This window comes from Vicugna pacos, unplaced genomic scaffold (genome assembly GCF_048564905.1).
Source record: "Vicugna pacos unplaced genomic scaffold, VicPac4 scaffold_5, whole genome shotgun sequence".
In the NCBI taxonomy this organism is placed as follows: domain Eukaryota; kingdom Metazoa; phylum Chordata; class Mammalia; order Artiodactyla; family Camelidae; genus Vicugna; species Vicugna pacos.
The window spans coordinates 2171470-2181884 of record NW_027328726.1 but is presented as its reverse complement, the minus strand read 5'-3'; the positions used below and the strand labels follow the sequence as shown (position 1 = coordinate 2181884).

Sequence of the window (10415 nt, the reverse complement as noted above, 5' to 3'; positions counted from 1 at the left end):
CCGAGTGGATCTCTGAGTGGATCCCCCCCCCACGAGGTCGACCAGCCGTCGCGGCCCTCTGTCCCGTCGCGGCCCGAGGGGATCTCCGAGTGGATCCCCTCCCCCCACGAGGTCGACCAGCCGCCGCGGCCCTCTGCCTCGTCGCGCCCCGAGCGGATCTCCGAGTGGATCCCCCCCCACGAGGTCGACCAGCCGTCGCGGCCCTCTGTCCCGTCGCGGCCCGGGTGGATCTCCGACTGGATCCCCCACGAGGTCGACCATCCGTCGCGGCCCTCTGCCTCGTCGCGGCCCGAGGGGATCTCCGAGTGGATCCCCCCCCCCTCAACGAGGTCGACCAGCCGTCGCGGCTCTCTCTCTCTGTCTCTCTCTCTTCGCGTCCCGAGTGGATCTCTGAGTGGATCCCCCCCCACGAGGTCGACCAGCCGTCGCGGCTCTCTCTCTGTGTCTCTCTCATCGCGTCCCGAGTGGATCTCTGAGTGGATCCCCCCCCCACGAGGTCGACCAGCCGTCGCGGCCCTCTGTCCCGTCGCGGCCCGAGGGGATCTCCGAGTGGATCCCCTCCCCCCACGAGGTCGACCAGCCGCCGCGGCCCTCTCGCCCTCTCGCCCTCTCGCTCCCTGTGTCCTTACGGGATCCCCGAGTGGATTCCCCCCCCCCCCCCCAACGAGGTCGACCAGCCGTCGCGGCTCTCTCTCTGTGTCTCTCTCATCGCGTCCCGAGGGGATCTCCGAGTGGATCCCCTCCCCCCCACGAGGTCGACCAGCCGCCGCGGCCCCAGTGGATCCCCCCCCCCCAACGAGGTCGACCAGCCGTCGCGGCCCGAGGGGATCTCCGAGTGGATCCCCTCCCCCCACGAGGTCGACCAGCCGCCGCGGCCCTCTCGCCCTCTCGCCCTCACGCTCCCTGTGTCCTTACGGGATCCCCGACTGGATCCCCCACGAGGTCGACCATCCGTCGCGGCCCTCTGCCTCGTCGCGGCCCGAGGGGATCTCCGAGTGGATCCCCCCCCCCCCCCCAACGAGGTCGACCAGCCGTCGCGGCTCTCTCTCTGTCTCTCTCTCTTCGCGTCCCGAGTGGATCTCTGAGTGGATCCCCCCCCACGAGGTCGACCAGCCGTCGCGGCTCTCTCTCTGTGTCTCTCTCATCGCGTCCCGAGTGGATCTCTGAGTGGATCCCCCCCCACGAGGTCGACCAGCCGCCGCGGCCCTCTGTCTCGTCGCGGCCCGAGGGGATCTCCCAGTGGATCCCCCCCCCACAACGCGTTCGACCAGCTGTCGCGGCCCTCTCAGCTGCCCGCGGCCCGAGGGATTGTACTCTGTGTGCCTATGCGGCTTACCTGGCCTCCTGTGGCCCCAAGGATCTCTAGTTGACCGGGCGTCCTTGGTTATTGGATGATCTGGGTTGCTTCACGTCATGTAGGGATTTTTAGTTTGCATGCTTGGCTTAAGTATGTCTGTCTTTGTCTGTCTTTGTCTGTCTGTCTGTCTGTCTGTCTGTCTGTCTGTCTGTCTCTCTCTCTCTCTCTCTCTCTCTCTCTCTCTCTCTCTCTCTCTCTCTGTATGCGGTGTCTGTACGCATGCGTGTCCGTGTCTATGGACTTTTCTTTCTTCGGGCGGGTAGGCGTCATTTGGCTTATTTGATTTTTTTTTTTTAACTTTTCTTCCCCGTGTTCCACGGTACCATCGTGTTTATCTATTCTACATGTGGAGATCCCAGTCCCGTCCCACCGCCCTTACCCCTGACAACCTCAAGTTTGTAATCTGTCGGTCTGTTTCTGTATTGTTCGTTCGTTCGTTCGTTCGTTCGTTCGTTCGTTCGTGTTTTTTTTTGGAAATCTGTTCACCTAGGACTATAACTGTACGAAACAGATAGTAATAGAATCTCAAGCCCATCCTACCGAGAACAAAACGTTTCAAAGAGAAAGAAAGGAAGGAGAAGGGGGGAAAATAAAAGTCTCTCTATTTTCTTGCTTCCCTCTGTCACTCCTGATGGTTTAGATGTCTTCTTTTACAATTTTGTGTTTATTCTGTTTGGAATGAACGGTAGTGATCACCTTTCCGGGGATGAGTGTCTCATGTTTGTACCGTCCTGCTTCTTCTCTATTTAGAGTAGACCTGTGGATGTTTCTTTTCGCATGGGTTGAGTGTTGCAAAACTCTTTTAGTTTTTGCTTGTCTGTGAAGTTCTTTACCTCTCCTTCTATTCTAAAGGATAGCTTTGCTGGATAGAGTATCCTAGGCTGCATTGTTTTGTTTTGTTTTGTTTTGTTTTGTTTTGTTTTGTTTTGTTTTGTGTTTCATTCAGGAATTTCAATAGATCTTGCCACTCCCTTCTGGCCTGACGTGTTTGTGGAGAGAAATCCGCTGAGAGCCTTATGGGGGTTCCCTTGGAACTCACTCTTTGTTTTTCTCTTGCCTAAAGGCATTTAGGATCATTGCTTTCTCCTTGACTCTGACCATCTGGATTAGGATAGGTCTCGGTGTGGGTCTGTTTGAGTTCTCCCTGTTTGGCACCCTCTGAGCCTCCTGGACTTGGATATCGGATTCCTTCCTTAGAGCTGGGAAATTGTCAGTCATGCTTTCTTCAAATACCTTTTCGACCCCCTTGCTTCTTCCTTCCCCTTCTGGAACCCCTATTGTGCGTAGATGGGCACGCTTTCGATGGTCCCGTAGGTCCCTGAGATTGTTTTCGTTGTTCTTTCTTTGTTTTTCTCTCAGCTGTTCTGATTGGGTTCTTTCTGTTGTCCTGTCTTCTGGGCCACTTATTCGCTCCTCGGCGTGATCTAGCCTCCTTTGGACAGCCTTTAGACCACTTCTCATGTCAGCCAATGAGCTGACCAGTTCTCCTTGACTCTTCTTTAGAGCTTCGATTTCGTTTTTGACGTACAGTATACATCTAAACACTATCACTTGGAGTTCCTTCGGTACTTGGATCTCTCCTTTTTTGAAATCTTGATCTAGCAGGCCATCCGTGTCTATTTTGTGGATCGTGCTTTCAGGGAATTTCTCTGGCTCTTTTCATTGGGAGTGGTTCCTCTGCTTCCTCATGCTGCTCCTATCTCTCTGGCACTGTGGCTTAAGGAGTATCAGTTATCTATTGTGGTCCTTAAGGAGTTTAGGTATTTATCTAAAGCCTATAGAGGAATAAAACTTTAAAAGGGGGGCAGAGGGGGGGAGAGGGGAGAGAGAGAGAGAGAGAGAGAGAGAGAGAGAGAGAGAGAGAGAGAGAGAGACAGAGAGAGAGAGACAGAGAGAGAGAGACAGAGAGAGAGAGAGAGGGAGAGGGAGATAGAGGGAGACGGAGAGGGGGATAGGGGGAGAGAGAGAGACAGAGACAGAGACGGTGGGAGGGGGAGGGGGGTGGGGGAGCCGGATTTTAAAAGAATGGAGGAAGAAAAGGTTTGAAAACAGTGTACAAGCAATAATAGAAGAGCAAGTGGAAGCAGAAGAGCGATCGAGTTGAGACGTCTTCTAAAAGCCTTTAAAAAATAGAAAAGATCAGAAAATAAAACACAATTGTTTCAAAAGTAAATTTTTAAAAGGTAATCGGAAATAGAACAGATTTTAACAAGAGATAAAACACAGGATTTGAAAAGGAGGGAGAAAGAAAAGGTTTGAAGACACTGTGTAATCAGTAATAGAAGAGTAAGTGGAAGCAGAAGAGCGATCGAGTTGAGACGTCTTTTAATAACCTTAATAAAAAGGAGAAAAAAAAAATCGAGAAACGATATCTGAAACCTGTAAATAATCAATAACAGGAGATCTAAACCAAGAGAAGAGAAAAAGGAAAGGGGGTGGATGTTTAAAAATAAGAAGAATAAAAAGATTTTCAAGGAAACATTTAAAAGGGATTAAAACCGTCAACGTAGACGACTGTTCAAAAGTCAAGGTTAAAAAGGTAACAGAAGGTAAAACCGATAGAAGAGAGATTAAAAAAGAGAAAGGAAAAGGAAAAAAAAAGGGGGGTGGGGGAAGGACGTGTTCCCGGCACCGCGGTCGGATGCTGCGTTCCTCCCGGGAAGGAGGGTGGCTGGCTGGCCGCCCGCCCTCTCCCGGCCCCGGTCGTTCCGCTGCTCTGTGCGGCTGTGTGCTCCGACTCGGGTCGGCGGCGCTCCTCTCCGTAGGTGGGCTCGGGGAAGACCGTGGAACCGCCCCGCCCCTAGCTGCGTCCCCAAACTCGGCTCCTTCTTAGTCATGGTGGCGCGAGTTCTCTGAGGTACCGGGGCAGAAATATCCTATCTGCCTCGGGCTGTAAACGAATCTCAGTCCTGCCTAGAAGGCTGCGGAGCCCCCGGGTGCGGATTCGAGTCTCGGCCCCGCCCCCGCCCGCATGCTGCACGCCAGAGGCTATGGCGGCTGTGGCTGCGTCCCGCCTCTCTTCTCGCGAGAAGCGCCGGTGATGGCGCCGCGGATCTGAGGAGACGGAGGCTACGGCGCCCCTCCCCCCAGGGCACACCGGCCGTGTTGCTTTGCCTTTCTTTTCCCGTCATGTACGGGGGGGGCGGGGGGGGGCGGGTTGTTCTGCTCTGTATCCCCTCCCGGCCGCCGCCCTGGTCCTCCGCCCGGCTCGTGCGGCCTGTCCCGGCCCCTGGCTGCCGGCCTGCGACTCGGGCTGGGTGTCGCGGGGACCCTCTGTGCCCGTTTCACTTGGATCGGTCGGTCAAGGGGTGCTCTGGGTAGATCTGAGGCTCGGGGGCGCCCCCTCCGTCCCGTCGGCCTCTCCGTTGGAGAGGGGCAGTTTTGGCGAACGAGCCCTATTCCTCCTCTGCCGCTCCCTCCCCGCGGGACCTGTCCCTCCCGCCCTGTTTTGCTTTTTACTCTTTCTTTTCTCCTTTTCTCCTACCAGATTTTGGGCGTCTTTGTCTTTCGAAGAGGGCGGTGTTCTGTCGGAGTTCCGCAGGTGCTCTGATTGGCCGAGTGGGTCCGTCGATGTGAGTTTTGGTGTATTTGTGGGAGAGGGTGAGCTACGAGTGTCCTTCTACTCCGCCGTCTTGCTTCTCCGCGGGTTATTTTTGAAGAGTAGGTGCTGGGGATTGAACCCTGGGCCTTTATTTTTTGCATGCTAAGCACGAGCTGTACTGCTGGATCTCTAGGCCCTCCCCACCGCAACACCCCTCCCCCCCTTTCCCACCGCCTCCATAGTACTCCATGAATCTCCTGACTAGATATCTATGCTTCCTTGGAATGGGGCCGTCCGTTTCTTCATCGGATGGATGGACGTCTGTGGATTCGTCTCGTTTCTCTCCACTGCGGTGGGTGGCATCGGGGCCTGGGGTGGGGTTGAGTGGCGTGGGCTGGGAACTGTTCTTCACGTGTAGAGGTGGAGCGGAGCGATGAGGATGGTGACTTTTTCCCCCGAGTGCTCACGCCGGGTGATGGAGGCCTGTGGTCTCACTTGGAAGAGGACTCGGGTGACTGGAACAGAGCCCGTGTGGGGTCGTTGTGGAGGGAGGAACTCCACCCCCCAGCCCCAGCCCCAGCCCCGGCACTTGTACCTCATCGAGGGACGGTCGGCCGAAAACAAATGAAAGCTGTCAGAGGTGGGGGTGGGGGTGGGGGTGAAGGGGTGGGTGTGGGTGTGTGTGTGTGTGTGTGTGTGTGTGTGTGTGTGTGTGTGTGTGTGTCCCCGTTCCCCGTACCACAGTCCCTGGTCGAGGCCCCCCGAGCGGAGAAACGCACGCCAGGCCGTCCGTGCTCCTGGTTGTCCGGCCGCGTGTCCCCGCCGCCCAGAGATCCCGAACCGTCCCGCTCGCTCCCCTGCCGGGTGCCGTGTGCCACCTGCCTGTCGGCCGGGCGCTATTTTAGACACTGCGAAGAAGTCGGCCGGACGGCCGGGCCGGGCCGGGCCGGGCCGGGCCGGGCCGAGCCGAGCCGAGCCGAGCCGAGCCGAGCCGAGCCGAGCACGTCCAGGCCGAGGTGGGTGGTGCTGGGTTCAGAGGAGTGGGGTACAAGCGGGAGGCGGGCGTCGATGGAGGGGAGGGGGAGGGGGAGGGGAGCAGGGATGACGATGGGCTGGGGGGCTTGGCGTGTGGGGTGGGGGTGGGAGGGATGGTAGCCATCCTATGACTTTCTCTCCTCACCCCGCCTTTGGTAAGTCTGTTAGAGTGACGAGGTTGTGCTGGTTTCTGGCTGGTGCACACCATAGTGATTGTGTTCTTCTTTTTCCTGGTCTTTTTCAGGAACCCTCGTCCCGAGGGACTGAATCTAGTGCCCTGTGCTGCGCGGTACGACCTAGGGGTCGAATCTGCCAGGAGAGGTCTTACAAGGATCTGGAGGATCCTGGAAAACTGCTACCATCCGGAATCCTACATGGATATTCAAGATCTTGCGGATGGATGGACGGACGGAAGACGGATCGAATGGAGGCCCCGCCCCATCCCCTGGACCCCTTGGCCCAGGAGGATCGTGATGGGTCTGGAAAGGACTCTTCCGACGAGGGTCTCGGGATGGACTTTCTCGGTCCGCGGAAGGTGTTTCTGCACAAAGAGGAAGAGAGGGGCGTTCTCGGCCGGAGAGCCCGAACCGCCTCCTTTCAGGGATCCGCTCCAGTCTGGGTCGGGGTCGGGGTCAGAACGCGACCACCGACGGCTCCCCTCCCTCGTCTTGGCGCTCCAACTTGGGAAACCCTCCTCCCTGCCCCCTCACCCATCTTCTCGTCAGCCTGCCTCCAGCTTCCCCGTGCCAACTACCTCTCTCATGCTGCCGGACTTTCCTCCCCCTTGGGCCGCCAGGAAGCTCTCCCACTCCTCCACGTGCTTTGGCTTGGAATCCCTGACAAACACAAGCGGTGCTGGAGGGCGGGGCCGGGGGCAGTGGCAGAAGGACTCCCTTCATCTTATGGGAGCGACTTTTATCTCCATAGGTGGCGATTGAGAAAACACATAAAATCACTCAGAAGAATACCCATGTGTAGTCTCCCTGACCTAGATCCGTGTCTGTCTGTCTGTCTGTCTCTCTCTCTCTGTCTCTCTCTCCATTTCGCTATTCTGTGTGTGTGTGTGTGTGTGCGCGCGCGCGCGCGCGCGTGTGCCTTTCTGTCTGTCTCCCTTGTCTCTCTTTCCTCTCCTCTCCCCTCCTCTCCTCTTCCCTGTTCTCCCCTCCCTTCCCCCCTCACCCCTCCGCTCCTCTCTTCTCCCCTCCCCTCCACTCCTCTCCTCTCCCCTCGCCTCCTCTCACTTCCCCTTCCCTCCCCTCTTTTCCCTCCTCTCCTTTCCTGTCCTCTCCCCTTTTATCCCTCCTCTCCTCTGCTCGCTCTCTCTCTCTCTCTCTCTCTCTCTCTCTCTCTCTCTCTCTCTCCCCCCCTTCCCTTCCCTCCCTCCTCCCTAACCCCCCAACCCCTACCTTCACAGGGCCTCATAGATTGCAATCGGTTTCCATGAAATGTGATGAAGAGGGAATGAAGTTTAGAATGATATCCCCATGCCATCGAAACCTTCTTCCCCAGGGACAGCGAGTTATTTGTGGTTGTGTTTGTTTTTGTTTTTCTTGTTGTTGTTTTGGGGTGCAACGAGGGCACAGGAGGCGTTGGGAGTGAGGGTGATGTTTCTCTTTCTGTCTGTCTCCTCCTTAGGAAGGATTTTAAGAGGAGGGAGGACTCACAGAAATCTACCATCTCGTCTCGTACTGCAGCTGTGTTTGAGCTTCCTATACGATCTGGGCGGAACACTCCCCACCCTCACCTCAAGCCGCCATCGCCGCCCCCTCAGCCCCCAGCACCCCCGTCCAGTCCCGCGCTTGGGGTGGTGGTTGGGCATGGGGGGATGTTGGCGGGGTGGTCGTTGGTGGGGGTTGGGGTGGTGGAGGAAACCAGAAAACAGACCACTGTGGCACGTGGCTGACTGGGGCTTCAGGGTGAAGGAGGATGAATAAAATGGCCGGAATTAGGCTAACGGATTGCTTCGTTTTTGGGCGGGGGGGGGGGGGGAGAGGAGGGGAGGATCATTAGGTCATTCATTCATTCATTTGCTTGGGGGGGGGTGTCATTCGGTTTCTTATGCTCGCCCTTAAAACGGTCGACTCTTCTGACTGACCGGTTGCTGCTCACGGTTCCAGGCCCGTTGTTGAAACTGGAAGCTATCGATCTTACTGTTTCTACTGTATTTCAGTCATTGCAAGTCATCATCGTGCTGGGTCTCTGAGTCCTTCTCCGAGGAGAAGGTCGGTCGGTCACGGGACTACTGACCTGACAAAATAGCCTGAGTGACCAAGAAGGCCACACCTTGAGTGCTTATGAGATAATGAGATCTAACCGCCAGCCTCTATAGAATGGGTCACCTGGGAGGCATCGTGACACCATGCTGAGTCTTCTGATGAGAAAACGATTCTGTGGATGGTGATCGATGCTTGATTGTTTGAGCTATGGCTCTAGAACCACCCCACCCACTCCATCCCCAAGGTGGGTACACAGTTTTGAAGACGCTAGCCTGCTGTGAATCCCCTTTGCCCGGCAGAGCGATAAAATGACCTCTTTTCTTCTAAGCTCCAAGGCCTTGTCTCTGGATTCTTGGGCTCATCGGGGACGGGGGCCGATCTTTCGGCAACAAGCGTGCTTCAGAAACAACGGATGCCCGAGAAGGACACTCTGCCTCTCCCTCTTCTTCCGGGCCTGAAATGGGGAGGAAAAAATATCGCTTCCCCTGGAAGCCGGAGTCCAGAGCCCGCCATCCGGAGGGACTTCTGGCTTGGCCTTCTCCTGGGGTGGGGGGAGGGCACGCCACCGCACGTGTTCTTTGTCAACTCCCCGTTTCTCTCTTCTCGAGTTATCTCTTTGGGAAGGCTCCCACACTGGATGAAAACAGACAGACAGGCTGGTATCTCTCCCTACCCCACCCTTCGCCCCCCAAATGACTGATCTTCTGTCCCATCAAAATCACCACTTGTTTTCCAACGTGGCTTTCTTGGATCCTGGAGGACTGACATCAACTTAGAGCCAAGATGGGCACAGAACTGAAGGACCTTCTCGGCTGGCCTAAGAAGTCTGTCATCGTGATGTGGGAGGTATTCTTCGAGGGACCTATCTGACTAAGTGCTTGACGGCCTTTTGGACTTTGAACCAACTTGGAGATAGGAACTAGGATGAGAGGGCCCCCGAAATAGCTCAGCAAACTCTTCTCCACCCTTAGAAGAGAGACAGACAGATAGACAGACAGACAGAGAAAGAGAGAGAGAGAGAGAGAGAGAGAGACAGACAGACAGACAGACAGACAGACAGACAGACAGTGTGTGTGTGTGTGTGTGTGTGTGTGTGTGTGTGTGTGTGTCTGTCTGTCTGTCTGTCTGTCTGCCTGCCTGCCTGTCTGTCTGACGGTCTGTCGGTCTGTCTGCCTGCTTATTGTAGGAACTCTCTGTCAATGGAAGTATAGTTGACTTACAATGTTGTGTTCATTTATGACGTACGGCATAGTGATTCACTTATTCACACACACACACACACACACACACACACACACACACACACACGTATACTTTTTCAGGATAGGTTATTACAAGCTATTGAACATAGTTCCCTGTGCTAGACAGTAGGACCTACTTGTGTACCTAGTTTGTATAGGGTGGTTTATATCTGCTAATCCCAAACTCCTGATTTATCCCTCCGCCTTACCCCGTTCCTCCACCCTACCCTGTCCCCTGTGTTAACCATCGGTTTCTTTTCCATGTCTGCGAGTCCAGTCTGTTTCTGTTTTGTAAATAGGTTCCTCGGAGTCTTTTTAAAATGGAGTTATTTATGTATGGATGGGTGTCTTGACTTACTTTCAGATCCCACCTAGAAGTGATGGCATAGGATATCTGTCTTTCCCTGGGTGACTGACTTCACTAAAACTATGGAACGCTTCACGCATGGGCGTGTGTCGTCCACGTTCAGGGGCCGTGCTGATCTTCTCTGGATGGTTCCCATGTTAGTCTATGTGCTGTGGCAGCAAGCGCTTTCCTTAGGGTTTTTGTCTCAACCTGAAAGCCAGCCCGGAGACTGAAGGTCTTCTAGTTGCCTCCACTATCTGCCTAGGACCCTCTCCACGAATGTTTCCCATTTTCTCTCACCCTTTTGCCTTGGCATCATTGAGTACGAAAACGCTCCGTCTCCTGAAGCCCTGCAGACGGAAGCTGGACAACGGGAGGTAAACGTCAGAGAAATGGCCACAACAGCTCCTGTGGAAACCATCCTCGGGCCTGTTTTCGGGGGAGCCGCTCAGAGAGTTGAGCCGAACACCCCAGGACATCATCAGAGGCATTTCAAACTGCTCGAGCCGTTTCGATGACCCCGATGTGTGGAAATCTCCTACCAGACTGACCCCCTACTCCCGGCCCTGAATCTGGTTTCTCATCTGCTCCGACGATTCACCTTTGTGCTGTACTTTGGTTGTCCACACAAGTGCCTCTTAGGCGATACCTGACTGCTTGCTCCCTAGGCCTAGCTTCA

The 10415-nt window shown here is 55.4% G+C and overlaps 1 non-coding gene across 1 annotated transcript; it reads right to left on the bottom strand.

Annotated features, from left to right (window-relative positions):
* Positions 1-9813: 9813 nt before the first annotated feature.
* Positions 9814-9922, bottom strand: LOC140692321 (U6 spliceosomal RNA). Its single transcript, XR_012067892.1, has one exon. It is a non-coding gene; the product is annotated as a U6 spliceosomal RNA (small nuclear RNA).
* Between the last annotated feature and the right edge of the window lie 493 nt (positions 9923-10415).